Here is an 18196-nt window from a genome sequence, read left to right as displayed (position 1 = left end):
AATCGTCGTGTAGCGTTGTCTAATGCAAATGAGAAATGTCCTGTGCATTCAGTATAACAACTACCGCAACGACGCGATGATCTCGATGCGCAACATTTATTTGTCACCTTCGTTGACCTCATCGCTGATGTTGCTTCCAAGTTTCTTTCGAAGAGCAAACCACGTTCTTCGTAGCCGAATTGTGAGACCAGAGGCTCCTGCTGTTGGCGATGGAGCCAGGCCCTATCAGATCGCTTCCGTATATGGCGGTCGGACGGAAAGCAAAACTGTCGAAAGGCGACAGTTGTGCTACAGTTGGGGGTATTATTGGCTCGATACGTTAAAATGTCTGCGAGAAGTAAGCACTTAACTATGAGTGAGAAACCACCGTTCCCAAACACCGCCATGGTGCCAAACCTCGATTCGTTTATAAATCTTGAGGTGATGTTTGATTCGGAAGACGTACGCTATCGAATGTTGTGTCCTTCCAATTGGTAGGCGGTTTAGTTTCGTATTTCTTACAGATGTTATCTGCCACCTACACGTTCCATTGCTACTAGTGAGTGGCGTTTCGCATGTAGATGGCGTGATCCGAAATGGGTGCTTTACGTAAAATTCTTCGACGAGGATGGGATTCGTACCCACGCGTGCAGAGCACATTGGATTAGCAGTCCAACAGCCTTAACCACTCGGCCACCTCGCCTGATGCATCGGAAACTGCGTCCCTCGCTAGTCCTTACGGAAAGAAGTCGTTTGTCGATTCCAAAACGCATCGTACTGTGGCTGGTGTTAACGCTGTAACGCCCTGCTGCAGTGCAGCTGACCAAGCTCCCACTCGTGAATCATTTAATGATGGCATCCGTCCACGTCGGTATCCGATCGGAGGAAATTAGTCGGCCCACTTACTTACTGCAGAAATAAGCACCGAATCGTCGTGTAGCGTTGTCTAATGCAAATGAGAAATGTCCTGTGCATTCAGTATAACAACTACCGCAACGACGAGATGATCTCGATGCGCAACATTTATTTGTCACCTTCGTTGACCTCATCGCTGATGTTGCTTCCAAGTTTCTTTCGAAGAGCAAACCACGTTCTTCGTAGCCGAATTGTGAGACCAGAGGCTCCTGCTGTTGGCGATGGAGCCAGGCCCTATCAGATCGCTTCCGTATATGGCGGTCGGACGGAAAGCAAAACTGTCGAAAGGCGACAGTTGTGCTACAGTTGGGGGTATTATTGGCTCGATACGTTAAAATGTCTGCGAGAAGTAAGCACTTAACTATGAGTGAGAAACCACCGTTCCCAAACACCGCCATGGTGCCAAACCTCGATTCGTTTATAAATCTTGAGGTGATGTTTGATTCGGAAGACGTACGCTATCGAATGTTGTGTCCTTCCAATTGGTAGGCGGTTTAGTTTCGTATTTCTTACAGATGTTATCTGCCACCTACACGTTCCATTGCTACTAGTGAGTGGCGTTTCGCATGTAGATGGCGTGATCCGAAATGGGTGCTTTACGTAAAATTCTTCGACGAGGATGGGATTCGTACCCACGCGTGCAGAGCACATTGGATTAGCAGTCCAACAGCCTTAACCACTCGGCCACCTCGCCTGATGCATCGGAAACTGCGTCCCTCACTAGTCCTTACGGAAAGAAGTCGTTTGTCGATTCCAAAACGCATCGTACTGTGGCTGGTGTTAACGCTGTAACGCCCTGCTGCAGTGCAGCTGACCAAGCTCCCACTCGTGAATCATTTAATGATGGCATCCGTCCACGTCGGTATCCGATCGGAGGAAATTAGTCGGCCCACTTACTTACTGCAGAAATAAGCACCGAATCGTCGTGTAGCGTTGTCTAATGCAAATGAGAAATGTCCTGTGCATTCAGTATAACAACTACCGCAACGACGCGATTATCTCGATGCGCAACATTTATTTGTCACCTTCGTTGACCTCATCGCTGATGTTGCTTCCAAGTTTCTTTCGAAGAGCAAACCACGTTCTTCGTAGCCGAATTGTGAGACCAGAGGCTCCTGCTGTTGGCGATGGAGCCAGGCCCTATCAGATCGCTTCCGTATATGGCGGTCAGACGGAAAGCAAAACTGTCGAAAGGCGACAGTTGTGCTACAGTTGGGGGTATTATTGGCTCGATACGTTAAAATGTCTGCGAGAAGTAAGCACTTAACTATGAGTGAGAAACCACTGTTCCCAAACACCGCCATGGTGCCAAACCTCGATTCGTTTATAAATCTTGAGGTGATGTTTGATTCGGATGACGTACGCTATCGAATGTTGTGTCCTTCCAATTGGTAGGCGGTTTAGTTTCGTATTTCTTACAGATGTTATCTGCCACCTACACGTTCCATTGCTACTAGTGAGTGGCGTTTCGCATGTAGAAGGCGTGATCCGAAATGGGTGCTTTACGTAAAATTCTTCGACGAGGATGGGATTCGAACCCACGCGTGCAGAGCACATTGGATTAGCAGTCCAACAGCCTTAACCACTCGGCCACCTCGCCTGATGCATCGGAAACTGCGTCCCTCGCTAGTCCTTACGGAAAGAAGTCGATTGTCGATTCCAAAACGCATCGTACTGTGGCTGGTGTTAACGCTGTAACGCCCTGCTGCAGTGCAGCAAACCAAACTCCCACTCGTGAATCATTTAATGATGGCATCCGTCCACGTCGGTATCCAATCGGAGGAAATTAGTCGGCCCACTTACTTACTGCAGAAATAAGCACCGAATCGTCGTGTAGCGTTGTCTAATGCAAATGAGAAATGTCCTGTGCATTCAGTATAACAACTACCGCAACGACGCGATTATCTCGATGCGCAACATTTATTTGTCACCTTCGTTGACCTCATCGCTGATGTTGCTTCCAAGTTTCTTTCGAAGAGCAAACCACGTTCTTCGTAGCCGAATTGTGAGACCAGAGGCTCCTGCTGTTGGCGATGGAGCCAGGCCCTATCAGATCGCTTCCGTATATGGCGGTCGGACGGAAAGCAAAACTGCTACAGTTGGGGGTATTATTGGCTCGATACGTTAAAATGTCTGCGAGAAGTAAGCACTTAACTATGAGTGAGAAACCACCGTTCCCAAACACCGCCATGGTGCCAAACCTCGATTCGTTTATAAATCTTGAGGTGATGTTTGATTCGGAAGACGTACGCTATCGAATGTTGTGTCCTTCCAATTGGTAGGCGGTTTAGTTTCGTATTTCTTACAGATGTTATCTGCCACCTACACGTTCCATTGCTACTAGTGAGTGGCGTTTCGCATGTAGAAGGCGTGATCCGAAATGGGTGCTTTACGTAAAATTCTTCGACGAGGATGGGATTCGAACCCACGCGTGCAGAGCACATTGGATTAGCAGTCCAACAGCCTTAACCACTCGGCCACCTCGCCTGATGCATCGGAAACTGCGTCCCTCGCTAGTCCTTACGGAAAGAAGTCGTTTGTCGATTCCAAAACGCATCGTACTGTGGCTGGTGTTAACGCTGTAACGCCCTGCTGCAGTGCAGCTGACCAAGCTCCCACTCGTGAATCATTTAATGATGGCATCCGTCCACGTCGGTATCCGATCGGAGGAAATTAGTCGGCCCACTTACTTACTGCAGAAATAAGCACCGAATCATCGTGTAGCGTTGTCTAATGCAAATGAGAAATGTCCTGTGCATTCAGTATAACAACTACCGCAACGACGCGATTATCTCGATGCGCAACATTTATTTGTCACCTTCGTTGACCTCATCGCTGATGTTGCTTCCAAGTTTCTTTCGAAGAGCAAACCACGTTCTTCGTAGCCGAATTGTGAGACCAGAGGCTCCTGCTGTTGGCGATGGAGCCAGGCCCTATCAGATCGCTTCCGTATATGGCGGTCGGACGGAAAGCAAAACTGCTACAGTTGGGGGTATTATTGGCTCGATACGTTAAAATGTCTGCGAGAAGTAAGCACTTAACTATGAGTGAGAAACCACCGTTCCCAAACACCGCCATGGTGCCAAACCTCGATTCGTTTATAAATCTTGAGGTGATGTTTGATTCGGAAGACGTACGCTATCGAATGTTGTGTCCTTCCAATTGGTAGGCGGTTTAGTTTCGTATTTCTTACAGATGTTATCTGCCACCTACACGTTCCATTGCTACTAGTGAGTGGCGTTTCGCATGTAGATGGCGTGATCCGAAATGGGTGCTTTACGTAAAATTCTTCGACGAGGATGGGATTCGTACCCACGCGTGCAGAGCACATTGGATTAGCAGTCCAACAGCCTTAACCACTCGGCCACCTCGCCTGATGCATCGGAAACTGCGTCCCTCGCTAGTCCTTACGGAAAGAAGTCGTTTGTCGATTCCAAAACGCATCGTACTGTGGCTGGTGTTAACGCTGTAACGCCCTGCTGCAGTGCAGCTGACCAAGCTCCCACTCGTGAATCATTTAATGATGGCATCCGTCCACGTCGGTATCCGATCGGAGGAAATTAGTCGGCCCACTTACTTACTGCAGAAATAAGCACCGAATCGTCGTGTAGCGTTGTCTAATGCAAATGAGAAATGTCCTGTGCATTCAGTATAACAACTACCGCAACGACGCGATTATCTCGATGCGCAACATTTATTTGTCACCTTCGTTGACCTCATCGCTGATGTTGCTTCCAAGTTTCTTTCGAAGAGCAAACCACGTTCTTCGTAGCCGAATTGTGAGACCAGAGGCTCCTGCTGTTGGCGATGGAGCCAGGCCCTATCAGATCGCTTCCGTATATGGCGGTCGGACGGAAAGCAAAACTGTCGAAAGGCGACAGTTGTGCTACAGTTGGGGGTATTATTGGCTCGATACGTTAAAATGTCTGCGAGAAGTAAGCACTTAACTATGAGTGAGAAACCACCGTTCCCAAACACCGCCATGGTGCCAAACCTCGATTCGTTTATAAATCTTGAGGTGATGTTTGATTCGGATGACGTACGCTATCGAATGTTGTGTCCTTCCAATTGGTAGGCGGTTTAGTTTCGTATTTCTTACAGATGTTATCTGCCACCTACACATTCCATTGCTACTAGTGAGTGGCGTTTCGCATGTAGAAGGCGTGATCCGAAATGGGTGCTTTACGTAAAATTCTTCGACGAGGATGGGATTCGAACCCACGCGTGCAGAGCACATTGGATTAGCAGTCCAACGCCTTAACCACTCGGCCACCTCGTCTGATGCATCAGAAACTGCGTCCCTCGCTAGTCCTTACGGAAAGAAGTCGTTTGTCGATTCCAAAACGCATCGTACTGTGGCTGGTGTTAACGCTGTAACGCCCTGCTGCAGTGCAGCTGACCAAGCTCCCACACGTGAATCATTTAATGATGGCATCCGTCCACGTCGGTATCCGATCGGAGGAAATTAGTCGGCCCACTTACTTACTGCAGAAATAAGCACCGAATCGTCGTGTAGCGTTGTCTAATGCAAATGAGAAATGTCCTGTGCATTCAGTATAACAACTACCGCAACGACGCGATGATCTCGATGCGCAACATTTATTTGTCACCTTCGTTGACCTCATCGCTGATGTTGCTTCCAAGTTTCTTTCGAAGAGCAAACCACGTTCTTCGTAGCCGAATTGTGAGACCAGAGGCTCCTGCTGTTGGCGATGGAGCCAGGCCCTATCAGATCGCTTCCGTATATGGCGGTCGGACGGAAAGCAAAACTGTCGAAAGGCGACAGTTGTGCTACAGTTGGGGGTATTATTGGCTCGATACGTTAAAATGTCTGCGAGAAGTAAGCACTTAACTATGAGTGAGAAACCACCGTTCCCAAACACCGCCATGGTGCCAAACCTCGATTCGTTTATAAATCTTGAGGTGATGTTTGATTCGGATGACGTACGCTATCGAATGTTGTGTCCTTCCAATTGGTAGGCGGTTTAGTTTCGTATTTCTTACAGATGTTATCTGCCACCTACACGTTCCATTGCTACTAGTGAGTGGCGTTTCGCATGTAGAAGGCGTGATCCGAAATGGGTGCTTTACGTAAAATTCTTCGACGAGGATGGGATTCGAACCCACGCGTGCAGAGCACATTGGATTAGCAGTCCAACAGCCTTAACCACTCGGCCACCTCGCCTGATGCATCGGAAACTGCGTCCCTCGCTAGTCCTTACGGAAAGAAGTCGTTTGTCGATTCCAAAACGCATCGTACTGTGGCTGGTGTTAACGCTGTAACGCCCTGCTGCAGTGCAGCTGACCAAGCTCCCACTCGTGAATCATTTAATGATGGCATCCGTCCACGTCGGTATCCGATCGGAGGAAATTAGTCGGCCCACTTACTTACTGCAGAAATAAGCACCGAATCGTCGTGTAGCGTTGTCTAATGCAAATGAGAAATGTCCTGTGCATTCAGTATAACAACTACCGCAACGACGCGATTATCTCGATGCACAACATTTATTTGTCACCTTCGTTGACCTCATCGCTGATGTTGCTTCCAAGTTTCTTTCGAAGAGCAAACCACGTTCTTCGTAGCCGAATTGTGAGACCAGAGGCTCCTGCTGTTGGCGATGGAGCCAGGCCCTATCAGATCGCTTCCGTATATGGCGGTCGGACGGAAAGCAAAACTGCTACAGTTGGGGGTATTATTGGCTCGATACGTTAAAATGTCTGCGAGAAGTAAGCACTTAACTATGAGTGAGAAACCACCGTTCCCAAACACCGCCATGGTGCCAAACCTCGATTCGTTTATAAATCTTGAGGTGATGTTTGATTCGGATGACGTACGCTATCGAATGTTGTGTCCTTCCAATTGGTAGGCGGTTTAGTTTCGTATTTCTTACAGATGTTATCTGCCACCTACACGTTCCATTGCTACTAGTGAGTGGCGTTTCGCATGTAGAAGGCGTGATCCGAAATGGGTGCTTTACGTAAAATTCTTCGACGAGGATGGGATTCGAACCCACGCGTGCAGAGCACATTGGATTAGCAGTCCAACAGCCTTAACCACTCGGCCACCTCGCCTGATGCATCGGAAACTGCGTCCCTCGCTAGTCCTTACGGAAAGAAGTCGTTTGTCGATTCCAAAACGCATCGTACTGTGGCTGGTGTTAACGCTGTAACGCCCTGCTGCAGTGCAGCTGACCAAGCTCCCACTCGTGAATCATTTAATGATGGCATCCGTCCACGTCGGTATCCGATCGGAGGAAATTAGTCGGCCCACTTACTTACTGCAGAAATAAGCACCGAATCGTCGTGTAGCGTTGTCTAATGCAAATGAGAAATGTCCTGTGCATTCAGTATAACAACTACCGCAACGACGCGATTATCTCGATGCGCAACATTTATTTGTCACCTTCGTTGACCTCATCGCTGATGTTGCTTCCAAGTTTCTTTCGAAGAGCAAACCACGTCCTCGTAGCCGAATTGTGAGACCAGAGGCTCCTGCTGTTGGCGATGGAGCCAGGCCCTATCAGATCGCTTCCGTATATGGCGGTCGGACGGAAAGCAAAACTGCTACAGTTGGGGGTATTATTGGCTCGATACGTTAAAATGTCTGCGAGAAGTAAGCACTTAACTATGAGTGAGAAACCACCGTTCCCAAACACCGCCATGGTGCCAAACCTCGATTCGTTTATAAATCTTGAGGTGATGTTTGATTCGGATGACGTACGCTATCGAATGTTGTGTCCTTCCAATTGGTAGGCGGTTTAGTTTCGTATTTCTTACAGATGTTATCTGCCACCTACACGTTCCATTGCTACTAGTGAGTGGCGTTTCGCATGTAGAAGGCGTGATCCGAAATGGGTGCTTTACGTAAAATTCTTCGACGAGGATGGGATTCGAACCCACGCGTGCAGAGCACATTGGATTAGCAGTCCAACAGCCTTAACCACTCGGCCACCTCGCCTGATGCATCGGAAACTGCGTCCCTCGCTAGTCCTTACGGAAAGAAGTCGTTTGTCGATTCCAAAACGCATCGTACTGTGGCTGGTGTTAACGCTGTAACGCCCTGCTGCAGTGCAGCTGACCAAGCTCCCACTCGTGAATCATTTAATGATGGCATCCGTCCACGTCGGTATCCGATCGGAGGAAATTAGTCGGCCCACTTACTTACTGCAGAAATAAGCACCGAATCGTCGTGTAGCGTTGTCTAATGCAAATGAGAAATGTCCTGTGCATTCAGTATAACAACTACCGCAACGACGCGATTATCTCGATGCGCAACATTTATTTGTCACCTTCGTTGACCTCATCGCTGATGTTGCTTCCAAGTTTCTTTCGAAGAGCAAACCACGTTCTTCGTAGCCGAATTGTGAGACCAGAGGCTCCTGCTGTTGGCGATGGAGCCAGGCCCTATCAGATCGCTTCCGTATATGGCGGTCGGACGGAAAGCAAAACTGCTACAGTTGGGGGTATTATTGGATCGATACGTTAAAATGTCTGCGAGAAGTAAGCACTTAACTATGAGTGAGAAACCACCGTTCCCAAACACCGCCATGGTGCCAAACCTCGATTCGTTTATAAATCTTGAGGTGATGTTTGATTCGGATGACGTACGCTATCGAATGTTGTGTCCTTCCAATTGGTAGGCGGTTTAGTTTCGTATTTCTTACAGATGTTATCTGCCACCTACACGTTCCATTGCTACTAGTGAGTGGCGTTTCGCATGTAGAAGGCGTGATCCGAAATGGGTGCTTTACGTAAAATTCTTCGACGAGGATGGGATTCGAACCCACGCGTGCAGAGCACATTGGATTAGCAGTCCAACAGCCTTAACCACTCGGCCACCTCGCCTGATGCATCGGAAACTGCGTCCCTCGCTAGTCCTTACGGAAAGAAGTCGTTTGTCGATTCCAAAACGCATCGTACTGTGGCTGGTGTTAACGCTGTAACGCCCTGCTGCAGTGCAGCTGACCAAGCTCCCACTCGTGAATCATTTAATGATGGCATCCGTCCACGTCGGTATCCGATCGGAGGAAATTAGTCGGCCCACTTACTTACTGCAGAAATAAGCACCGAATCGTCGTGTAGCGTTGTCTAATGCAAATGAGAAATGTCCTGTGCATTCAGTATAACAACTACCGCAACGACGCGATTATCTCGATGCGCAACATTTATTTGTCACCTTCGTTGACCTCATCGCTGATGTTGCTTCCAAGTTTCTTTCGAAGAGCAAACCACGTTCTTCGTAGCCGAATTGTGAGACCAGAGGCTCCTGCTGTTGGCGATGGAGCCAGGCCCTATCAGATCGCTTCCGTATATGGCGGTCGGACGGAAAGCAAAACTGCTACAGTTGGGGGTATTATTGGCTCGATACGTTAAAATGTCTGCGAGAAGTAAGCACTTAACTATGAGTGAGAAACCACCGTTCCCAAACACCGCCATGGTGCCAAACCTCGATTCGTTTATAAATCTTGAGGTGATGTTTGATTCGGATGACGTACGCTATCGAATGTTGTGTCCTTCCAATTGGTAGGCGGTTTAGTTTCGTATTTCTTACAGATGTTATCTGCCACCTACACGTTCCATTGCTACTAGTGAGTGGCGTTTCGCATGTAGAAGGCGTGATCCGAAATGGGTGCTTTACGTAAAATTCTTCGACGAGGATGGGATTCGAACCCACGCGTGCAGAGCACATTGGATTAGCAGTCCAACAGCCTTAACCACTCGGCCACCTCGCCTGATGCATCGGAAACTGCGTCCCTCGCTAGTCCTTACGGAAAGAAGTCGTTTGTCGATTCCAAAACGCATCGTACTGTGGCTGGTGTTAACGCTGTAACGCCCTGCTGCAGTGCAGCTGACCAAGCTCCCACTCGTGAATCATTTAATGATGGCATCCGTCCACGTCGGTATCCGATCGGAGGAAATTAGTCGGCCCACTTACTTACTGCAGAAATAAGCACCGAATCGTCGTGTAGCGTTGTCTAATGCAAATGAGAAATGTCCTGTGCATTCAGTATAACAACTACCGCAACGACGCGATTATCTCGATGCGCAACATTTATTTGTCACCTTCGTTGACCTCATCGCTGATGTTGCTTCCAAGTTTCTTTCGAAGAGCAAACCACGTCCTCGTAGCCGAATTGTGAGACCAGAGGCTCCTGCTGTTGGCGATGGAGCCAGGCCCTATCAGATCGCTTCCGTATATGGCGGTCGGACGGAAAGCAAAACTGCTACAGTTGGGGGTATTATTGGCTCGATACGTTAAAATGTCTGCGAGAAGTAAGCACTTAACTATGAGTGAGAAACCACCGTTCCCAAACACCGCCATGGTGCCAAACCTCGATTCGTTTATAAATCTTGAGGTGATGTTTGATTCGGATGACGTACGCTATCGAATGTTGTGTCCTTCCAATTGGTAGGCGGTTTAGTTTCGTATTTCTTACAGATGTTATCTGCCACCTACACGTTCCATTGCTACTAGTGAGTGGCGTTTCGCATGTAGAAGGCGTGATCCGAAATGGGTGCTTTACGTAAAATTCTTCGACGAGGATGGGATTCGAACCCACGCGTGCAGAGCACATTGGATTAGCAGTCCAACAGCCTTAACCACTCGGCCACCTCGCCTGATGCATCGGAAACTGCGTCCCTCGCTAGTCCTTACGGAAAGAAGTCGTTTGTCGATTCCAAAACGCATCGTACTGTGGCTGGTGTTAACGCTGTAACGCCCTGCTGCAGTGCAGCTGACCAAGCTCCCACTCGTGAATCATTTAATGATGGCATCCGTCCACGTCGGTATCCGATCGGAGGAAATTAGTCGGCCCACTTACTTACTGCAGAAATAAGCACCGAATCGTCGTGTAGCGTTGTCTAATGCAAATGAGAAATGTCCTGTGCATTCAGTATAACAACTACCGCAACGACGCGATTATCTCGATGCGCAACATTTATTTGTCACCTTCGTTGACCTCATCGCTGATGTTGCTTCCAAGTTTCTTTCGAAGAGCAAACCACGTTCTTCGTAGCCGAATTGTGAGACCAGAGGCTCCTGCTGTTGGCGATGGAGCCAGGCCCTATCAGATCGCTTCCGTATATGGCGGTCGGACGGAAAGCAAAACTGCTACAGTTGGGGGTATTATTGGCTCGATACGTTAAAATGTCTGCGAGAAGTAAGCACTTAACTATGAGTGAGAAACCACCGTTCCCAAACACCGCCATGGTGCCAAACCTCGATTCGTTTATAAATCTTGAGGTGATGTTTGATTCGGATGACGTACGCTATCGAATGTTGTGTCCTTCCAATTGGTAGGCGGTTTAGTTTCGTATTTCTTACAGATGTTATCTGCCACCTACACGTTCCATTGCTACTAGTGAGTGGCGTTTCGCATGTAGAAGGCGTGATCCGAAATGGGTGCTTTACGTAAAATTCTTCGACGAGGATGGGATTCGAACCCACGCGTGCAGAGCACATTGGATTAGCAGTCCAACAGCCTTAACCACTCGGCCACCTCGCCTGATGCATCGGAAACTGCGTCCCTCGCTAGTCCTTACGGAAAGAAGTCGTTTGTCGATTCCAAAACGCATCGTACTGTGGCTGGTGTTAACGCTGTAACGCCCTGCTGCAGTGCAGCTGACCAAGCTCCCACTCGTGAATCATTTAATGATGGCATCCGTCCACGTCGGTATCCGATCGGAGGAAATTAGTCGGCCCACTTACTTACTGCAGAAATAAGCACCGAATCGTCGTGTAGCGTTGTCTAATGCAAATGAGAAATGTTCTGTGCATTCAGTATAACAACTACCGCAACGACGCGATTATCTCGATGCGCAACATTTATTTGTCACCTTCGTTGACCTCATCGCTGATGTTGCTTCCAAGTTTCTTTCGAAGAGCAAACCACGTTCTTCGTAGCCGAATTGTGAGACCAGAGGCTCCTGCTGTTGGCGATGGAGCCAGGCCCTATCAGATCGCTTCCGTATATGGCGGTCGGACGGAAAGCAAAACTGCTACAGTTGGGGGTATTATTGGATCGATACGTTAAAATGTCTGCGAGAAGTAAGCACTTAACTATGAGTGAGAAACCACCGTTCCCAAACACCGCCATGGTGCCAAACCTCGATTCGTTTATAAATCTTGAGGTGATGTTTGATTCGGATGACGTACGCTATCGAATGTTGTGTCCTTCCAATTGGTAGGCGGTTTAGTTTCGTATTTCTTACAGATGTTATCTGCCACCTACACGTTCCATTGCTACTAGTGAGTGGCGTTTCGCATGTAGAAGGCGTGATCCGAAATGGGTGCTTTACGTAAAATTCTTCGACGAGGATGGGATTCGAACCCACGCGTGCAGAGCACATTGGATTAGCAGTCCAACAGCCTTAACCACTCGGCCACCTCGCCTGATGCATCGGAAACTGCGTCCCTCGCTAGTCCTTACGGAAAGAAGTCGTTTGTCGATTCCAAAACGCATCGTACTGTGGCTGGTGTTAACGCTGTAACGCCCTGCTGCAGTGCAGCTGACCAAGCTCCCACTCGTGAATCATTTAATGATGGCATCCGTCCACGTCGGTATCCGATCGGAGGAAATTAGTCGGCCCACTTACTTACTGCAGAAATAAGCACCGAATCGTCGTGTAGCGTTGTCTAATGCAAATGAGAAATGTCCTGTGCATTCAGTATAACAACTACCGCAACGACGCGATTATCTCGATGCGCAACATTTATTTGTCACCTTCGTTGACCTCATCGCTGATGTTGCTTCCAAGTTTCTTTCGAAGAGCAAACCACGTTCTTCGTAGCCGAATTGTGAGACCAGAGGCTCCTGCTGTTGGCGATGGAGCCAGGCCCTATCAGATCGCTTCCGTATATGGCGGTCGGACGGAAAGCAAAACTGCTACAGTTGGGGGTATTATTGGCTCGATACGTTAAAATGTCTGCGAGAAGTAAGCACTTAACTATGAGTGAGAAACCACCGTTCCCAAACACCACCATGGTGCCAAACCTCGATTCGTTTATAAATCTTGAGGTGATGTTTGATTCGGATGACGTACGCTATCGAATGTTGTGTCCTTCCAATTGGTAGGCGGTTTAGTTTCGTATTTCTTACAGATGTTATCTGCCACCTACACGTTCCATTGCTACTAGTGAGTGGCGTTTCGCATGTAGAAGGCGTGATCCGAAATGGGTGCTTTACGTAAAATTCTTCGACGAGGATGGGATTCGAACCCACGCGTGCAGAGCACATTGGATTAGCAGTCCAACAGCCTTAACCACTCGGCCACCTCGCCTGATGCATCGGAAACTGCGTCCCTCGCTAGTCCTTACGGAAAGAAGTCGTTTGTCGATTCCAAAACGCATCGTACTGTGGCTGGTGTTAACGCTGTAACGCCCTGCTGCAGTGCAGCTGACCAAGCTCCCACTCGTGAATCATTTAATGATGGCATCCGTCCACGTCGGTATCCGATCGGAGGAAATTAGTCGGCCCACTTACTTACTGCAGAAATAAGCACCGAATCGTCGTGTAGCGTTGTCTAATGCAAATGAGAAATGTCCTGTGCATTCAGTATAACAACTACCGCAACGACGCGATTATCTCGATGCGCAACATTTATTTGTCACCTTCGTTGACCTCATCGCTGATGTTGCTTCCAAGTTTCTTTCGAAGAGCAAACCACGTCCTCGTAGCCGAATTGTGAGACCAGAGGCTCCTGCTGTTGGCGATGGAGCCAGGCCCTATCAGATCGCTTCCGTATATGGCGGTCGGACGGAAAGCAAAACTGCTACAGTTGGGGGTATTATTGGCTCGATACGTTAAAATGTCTGCGAGAAGTAAGCACTTAACTATGAGTGAGAAACCACCGTTCCCAAACACCGCCATGGTGCCAAACCTCGATTCGTTTATAAATCTTGAGGTGATGTTTGATTCGGATGACGTACGCTATCGAATGTTGTGTCCTTCCAATTGGTAGGCGGTTTAGTTTCGTATTTCTTACAGATGTTATCTGCCACCTACACGTTCCATTGCTACTAGTGAGTGGCGTTTCGCATGTAGAAGGCGTGATCCGAAATGGGTGCTTTACGTAAAATTCTTCGACGAGGATGGGATTCGAACCCACGCGTGCAGAGCACATTGGATTAGCAGTCCAACAGCCTTAACCACTCGGCCACCTCGCCTGATGCATCGGAAACTGCGTCCCTCGCTAGTCCTTACGGAAAGAAGTCGTTTGTCGATTCCAAAACGCATCGTACTGTGGCTGGTGTTAACGCTGTAACGCCCTGCTGCAGTGCAGCTGACCAAGCTCCCACTCGTGAATCATTTAATGATGGCATCCGTCCACGTCGGTATCCGATCGGAGGAAATTAGTCGGCCCACTTACTTACTGCAGAAATAAGCACCGAATCGTCGTGTAGCGTTGTCTAATGCAAATGAGAAATGTCCTGTGCATTCAGTATAACAACTACCGCAACGACGCGATTATCTCGATGCGCAACATTTATTTGTCACCTTCGTTGACCTCATCGCTGATGTTGCTTCCAAGTTTCTTTCGAAGAGCAAACCACGTTCTTCGTAGCCGAATTGTGAGACCAGAGGCTCCTGCTGTTGGCGATGGAGCCAGGCCCTATCAGATCGCTTCCGTATATGGCGGTCGGACGGAAAGCAAAACTGCTACAGTTGGGGGTATTATTGGCTCGATACGTTAAAATGTCTGCGAGAAGTAAGCACTTAACTATGAGTGAGAAACCACCGTTCCCAAACACCGCCATGGTGCCAAACCTCGATTCGTTTATAAATCTTGAGGTGATGTTTGATTCGGATGACGTACGCTATCGAATGTTGTGTCCTTCCAATTGGTAGGCGGTTTAGTTTCGTATTTCTTACAGATGTTATCTGCCACCTACACGTTCCATTGCTACTAGTGAGTGGCGTTTCGCATGTAGAAGGCGTGATCCGAAATGGGTGCTTTACGTAAAATTCTTCGACGAGGATGGGATTCGAACCCACGCGTGCAGAGCACATTGGATTAGCAGTCCAACAGCCTTAACCACTCGGCCACCTCGCCTGATGCATCGGAAACTGCGTCCCTCGCTAGTCCTTACGGAAAGAAGTCGTTTGTCGATTCCAAAACGCATCGTACTGTGGCTGGTGTTAACGCTGTAACGCCCTGCTGCAGTGCAGCTGACCAAGCTCCCACTCGTGAATCATTTAATGATGGCATCCGTCCACGTCGGTATCCGATCGGAGGAAATTAGTCGGCCCACTTACTTACTGCAGAAATAAGCACCGAATCGTCGTGTAGCGTTGTCTAATGCAAATGAGAAATGTCCTGTGCATTCAGTATAACAACTACCGCAACGACGCGATTATCTCGATGCGCAACATTTATTTGTCACCTTCGTTGACCTCATCGCTGATGTTGCTTCCAAGTTTCTTTCGAAGAGCAAACCACGTTCTTCGTAGCCGAATTGTGAGACCAGAGGCTCCTGCTGTTGGCGATGGAGCCAGGCCCTATCAGATCGCTTCCGTATATGGCGGTCGGACGGAAAGCAAAACTGTCGAAAGGCGACAGTTGTGCTACAGTTGGGGGTATTATTGGCTCGATACGATAAAATGTCTGCGAGAAGTAAGCACTTAACTATGAGTGAGAAACCACCGTTCCCAAACACCGCCATGGTGCCAAACCTCGATTCGTTTATAAATCTTGAGGTGATGTTTGATTCGGATGACGTACGCTATCGAATGTTGTGTCCTTCCAATTGGTAGGCGGTTTAGTTTCGTATTTCTTACAGATGTTATCTGCCACCTACACGTTCCATTGCTACTAGTGAGTGGCGTTTCGCATGTAGAAGGCGTGATCCGAAATGGGTGCTTTACGTAAAATTCTTCGACGAGGATGGGATTCGAACCCACGCGTGCAGAGCACATTGGATTAGCAGTCCAACAGCCTTAACCACTCGGCCACCTCGCCTGATGCATCGGAAACTGCGTCCCTCGCTAGTCCTTACGGAAAGAAGTCGTTTGTCGATTCCAAAACGCATCGTACTGTGGCTGGTGTTAACGCTGTAACGCCCTGCTGCAGTGCAGCTGACCAAGCTCCCACTCGTGAATCATTTAATGATGGCATCCGTCCACGTCGGTATCCGATCGGAGGAAATTAGTCGGCCCACTTACTTACTGCAGAAATAAGCACCGAATCGTCGTGTAGCGTTGTCTAATGCAAATGAGAAATGTCCTGTGCATTCAGTATAACAACTACCGCAACGACGCGATTATCTCGATGCGCAACATTTATTTGTCACCTTCGTTGACCTCATCGCTGATGTTGCTTCCAAGTTTCTTTCGAAGAGCAAACCACGTTCTTCGTAGCCGAATTGTGAGACCAGAGGCTCCTGCTGTTGGCGATGGAGCCAGGCCCTATCAGATCGCTTCCGTATATGGCGGTCGGACGGAAAGCAAAACTGCTACAGTTGGGGGTATTATTGGCTCGATACGTTAAAATGTCTGCGAGAAGTAAGCACTTAACTATGAGTGAGAAACCACCGTTCCCAAACACCGCCATGGTGCCAAACCTCGATTCGTTTATAAATCTTGAGGTGATGTTTGATTCGGATGACGTACGCTATCGAATGTTGTGTCCTTCCAATTGGTAGGCGGTTTAGTTTCGTATTTCTTACAGATGTTATCTGCCACCTACACGTTCCATTGCTACTAGTGAGTGGCGTTTCGCATGTAGAAGGCGTGATCCGAAATGGGTGCTTTACGTAAAATTCTTCGACGAGGATGGGATTCGAACCCACGCGTGCAGAGCACATTGGATTAGCAGTCCAACAGCCTTAACCACTCGGCCACCTCGCCTGATGCATCGGAAACTGCGTCCCTCGCTAGTCCTTACGGAAAGAAGTCGTTTGTCGATTCCAAAACGCATCGTACTGTGGCTGGTGTTAACGCTGTAACGCCCTGCTGCAGTGCAGCTGACCAAGCTCCCACTCGTGAATCATTTAATGATGGCATCCGTCCACGTCGGTATCCGATCGGAGGAAATTAGTCGGCCCACTTACTTACTGCAGAAATAAGCACCGAATCGTCGTGTAGCGTTGTCTAATGCAAATGAGAAATGTCCTGTGCATTCAGTATAACAACTACCGCAACGACGCGATTATCTCGATGCGCAACATTTATTTGTCACCTTCGTTGACCTCATCGCTGATGTTGCTTCCAAGTTTCTTTCGAAGAGCAAACCACGTTCTTCGTAGCCGAATTGTGAGACCAGAGGCTCCTGCTGTTGGCGGTGGAGCCAGGCCCTATCAGATCGCTTCCGTATATGGCGGTCGGACGGAAAGCAAAACTGCTACAGTTGGGGGTATTTTTGGCTCGATACGTTAAAATGTCTGCGAGAAGTAAGCACTTAACTATGAGTGAGAAACCACCGTTCCCAAACACCGCCATGGTGCCAAACCTCGATTCGTTTATAAATCTTGAGGTGATGTTTGATTCGGATGACGTACGCTATCGAATGTTGTGTCCTTCCAATTGGTAGGCGGTTTAGTTTCGTATTTCTTACAGATGTTATCTGCCACCTACACGTTCCATTGCTACTAGTGAGTGGCGTTTCGCATGTAGAAGGCGTGATCCGAAATGGGTGCTTTACGTAAAATTCTTCGACGAGGATGGGATTCGAACCCACGCGTGCAGAGCACATTGGATTAGCAGTCCAACAGCCTTAACCACTCGGCCACCTCGCCTGATGCATCGGAAACTGCGTCCCTCGCTAGTCCTTACGGAAAGAAGTCGTTTGTCGATTCCAAAACGCATCGTACTGTGGCTGGTGTTAACGCTGTAACGCCCTGCTGCAGTGCAGCTGACCAAGCTCCCACTCGTGAATCATTTAATGATGGCATCCGTCCACGTCGGTATCCGATCGGAGGAAATTAGTCGGCCCACTTACTTACTGCAGAAATAAGCACCGAATCGTCGTGTAGCGTTGTCTAATGCAAATGAGAAATGTCCTGTGCATTCAGTATAACAACTACCGCAACGACGCGATTATCTCGATGCGCAACATTTATTTGTCACCTTCGTTGACCTCATCGCTGATGTTGCTTCCAAGTTTCTTTCGAAGAGCAAACCACGTTCTTCGTAGCCGAATTGTGAGACCAGAGGCTCCTGCTGTTGGCGATGGAGCCAGGCCCTATCAGATCGCTTCCGTATATGGCGGTCGGACGGAAAGCAAAACTGTCGAAAGGCGACAGTTGTGCTACAGTTGGGGGTATTATTGGCTCGATACGTTAAAATGTCTGCCAGAAGTAAGCACT

At 48.5% G+C, this 18196-nt stretch overlaps 20 non-coding genes across 20 annotated transcripts; all 20 read right to left on the bottom strand.

Moving 5' to 3' along the window:
* Nucleotides 1-599: 599 nt before the first annotated feature.
* Nucleotides 600-682, bottom strand: Trnas-gcu (transfer RNA serine (anticodon GCU)). Its single transcript has one exon. It is a non-coding gene; the product is annotated as a tRNA-Ser (tRNA).
* Nucleotides 683-1505: 823 nt separating this feature from the next.
* On the bottom strand, nucleotides 1506-1588 carry Trnas-gcu (transfer RNA serine (anticodon GCU)). Its single transcript has one exon. It is a non-coding gene; the product is annotated as a tRNA-Ser (tRNA).
* An 823-nt stretch (nucleotides 1589-2411) lies between these two features.
* Nucleotides 2412-2494, bottom strand: Trnas-gcu (transfer RNA serine (anticodon GCU)). Its single transcript has one exon. It is a non-coding gene; the product is annotated as a tRNA-Ser (tRNA).
* An 804-nt stretch (nucleotides 2495-3298) lies between these two features.
* Trnas-gcu (transfer RNA serine (anticodon GCU)) lies at nucleotides 3299-3381 on the bottom strand. The gene has a single exon. It is a non-coding gene; the product is annotated as a tRNA-Ser (tRNA).
* Nucleotides 3382-4185: 804 nt separating this feature from the next.
* Trnas-gcu (transfer RNA serine (anticodon GCU)) lies at nucleotides 4186-4268 on the bottom strand. The gene has a single exon. It is a non-coding gene; the product is annotated as a tRNA-Ser (tRNA).
* Nucleotides 4269-5091: 823 nt separating this feature from the next.
* Nucleotides 5092-5173, bottom strand: Trnas-gcu (transfer RNA serine (anticodon GCU)). Its single transcript has one exon. It is a non-coding gene; the product is annotated as a tRNA-Ser (tRNA).
* Nucleotides 5174-5996: 823 nt separating this feature from the next.
* Trnas-gcu (transfer RNA serine (anticodon GCU)) lies at nucleotides 5997-6079 on the bottom strand. The gene has a single exon. It is a non-coding gene; the product is annotated as a tRNA-Ser (tRNA).
* An 804-nt stretch (nucleotides 6080-6883) lies between these two features.
* Trnas-gcu (transfer RNA serine (anticodon GCU)) lies at nucleotides 6884-6966 on the bottom strand. Its single transcript has one exon. It is a non-coding gene; the product is annotated as a tRNA-Ser (tRNA).
* An 803-nt stretch (nucleotides 6967-7769) lies between these two features.
* Nucleotides 7770-7852, bottom strand: Trnas-gcu (transfer RNA serine (anticodon GCU)). The gene has a single exon. It is a non-coding gene; the product is annotated as a tRNA-Ser (tRNA).
* An 804-nt stretch (nucleotides 7853-8656) lies between these two features.
* Nucleotides 8657-8739, bottom strand: Trnas-gcu (transfer RNA serine (anticodon GCU)). Its single transcript has one exon. It is a non-coding gene; the product is annotated as a tRNA-Ser (tRNA).
* Nucleotides 8740-9543: 804 nt separating this feature from the next.
* On the bottom strand, nucleotides 9544-9626 carry Trnas-gcu (transfer RNA serine (anticodon GCU)). The gene has a single exon. It is a non-coding gene; the product is annotated as a tRNA-Ser (tRNA).
* An 803-nt stretch (nucleotides 9627-10429) lies between these two features.
* Nucleotides 10430-10512, bottom strand: Trnas-gcu (transfer RNA serine (anticodon GCU)). The gene has a single exon. It is a non-coding gene; the product is annotated as a tRNA-Ser (tRNA).
* Nucleotides 10513-11316: 804 nt separating this feature from the next.
* On the bottom strand, nucleotides 11317-11399 carry Trnas-gcu (transfer RNA serine (anticodon GCU)). Its single transcript has one exon. It is a non-coding gene; the product is annotated as a tRNA-Ser (tRNA).
* An 804-nt stretch (nucleotides 11400-12203) lies between these two features.
* Nucleotides 12204-12286, bottom strand: Trnas-gcu (transfer RNA serine (anticodon GCU)). The gene has a single exon. It is a non-coding gene; the product is annotated as a tRNA-Ser (tRNA).
* Nucleotides 12287-13090: 804 nt separating this feature from the next.
* Nucleotides 13091-13173, bottom strand: Trnas-gcu (transfer RNA serine (anticodon GCU)). Its single transcript has one exon. It is a non-coding gene; the product is annotated as a tRNA-Ser (tRNA).
* An 803-nt stretch (nucleotides 13174-13976) lies between these two features.
* Nucleotides 13977-14059, bottom strand: Trnas-gcu (transfer RNA serine (anticodon GCU)). The gene has a single exon. It is a non-coding gene; the product is annotated as a tRNA-Ser (tRNA).
* An 804-nt stretch (nucleotides 14060-14863) lies between these two features.
* Nucleotides 14864-14946, bottom strand: Trnas-gcu (transfer RNA serine (anticodon GCU)). Its single transcript has one exon. It is a non-coding gene; the product is annotated as a tRNA-Ser (tRNA).
* An 823-nt stretch (nucleotides 14947-15769) lies between these two features.
* Trnas-gcu (transfer RNA serine (anticodon GCU)) lies at nucleotides 15770-15852 on the bottom strand. Its single transcript has one exon. It is a non-coding gene; the product is annotated as a tRNA-Ser (tRNA).
* Nucleotides 15853-16656: 804 nt separating this feature from the next.
* On the bottom strand, nucleotides 16657-16739 carry Trnas-gcu (transfer RNA serine (anticodon GCU)). The gene has a single exon. It is a non-coding gene; the product is annotated as a tRNA-Ser (tRNA).
* Nucleotides 16740-17543: 804 nt separating this feature from the next.
* Nucleotides 17544-17626, bottom strand: Trnas-gcu (transfer RNA serine (anticodon GCU)). Its single transcript has one exon. It is a non-coding gene; the product is annotated as a tRNA-Ser (tRNA).
* Between the last annotated feature and the right edge of the window lie 570 nt (nucleotides 17627-18196).

Source organism: Schistocerca cancellata, chromosome 2 (genome assembly GCF_023864275.1).
Source record: "Schistocerca cancellata isolate TAMUIC-IGC-003103 chromosome 2, iqSchCanc2.1, whole genome shotgun sequence".
In the NCBI taxonomy this organism is placed as follows: Eukaryota; Metazoa; Arthropoda; class Insecta; order Orthoptera; family Acrididae; genus Schistocerca; species Schistocerca cancellata.
This window is presented reverse-complemented; position numbering and strand designations above follow the sequence as displayed.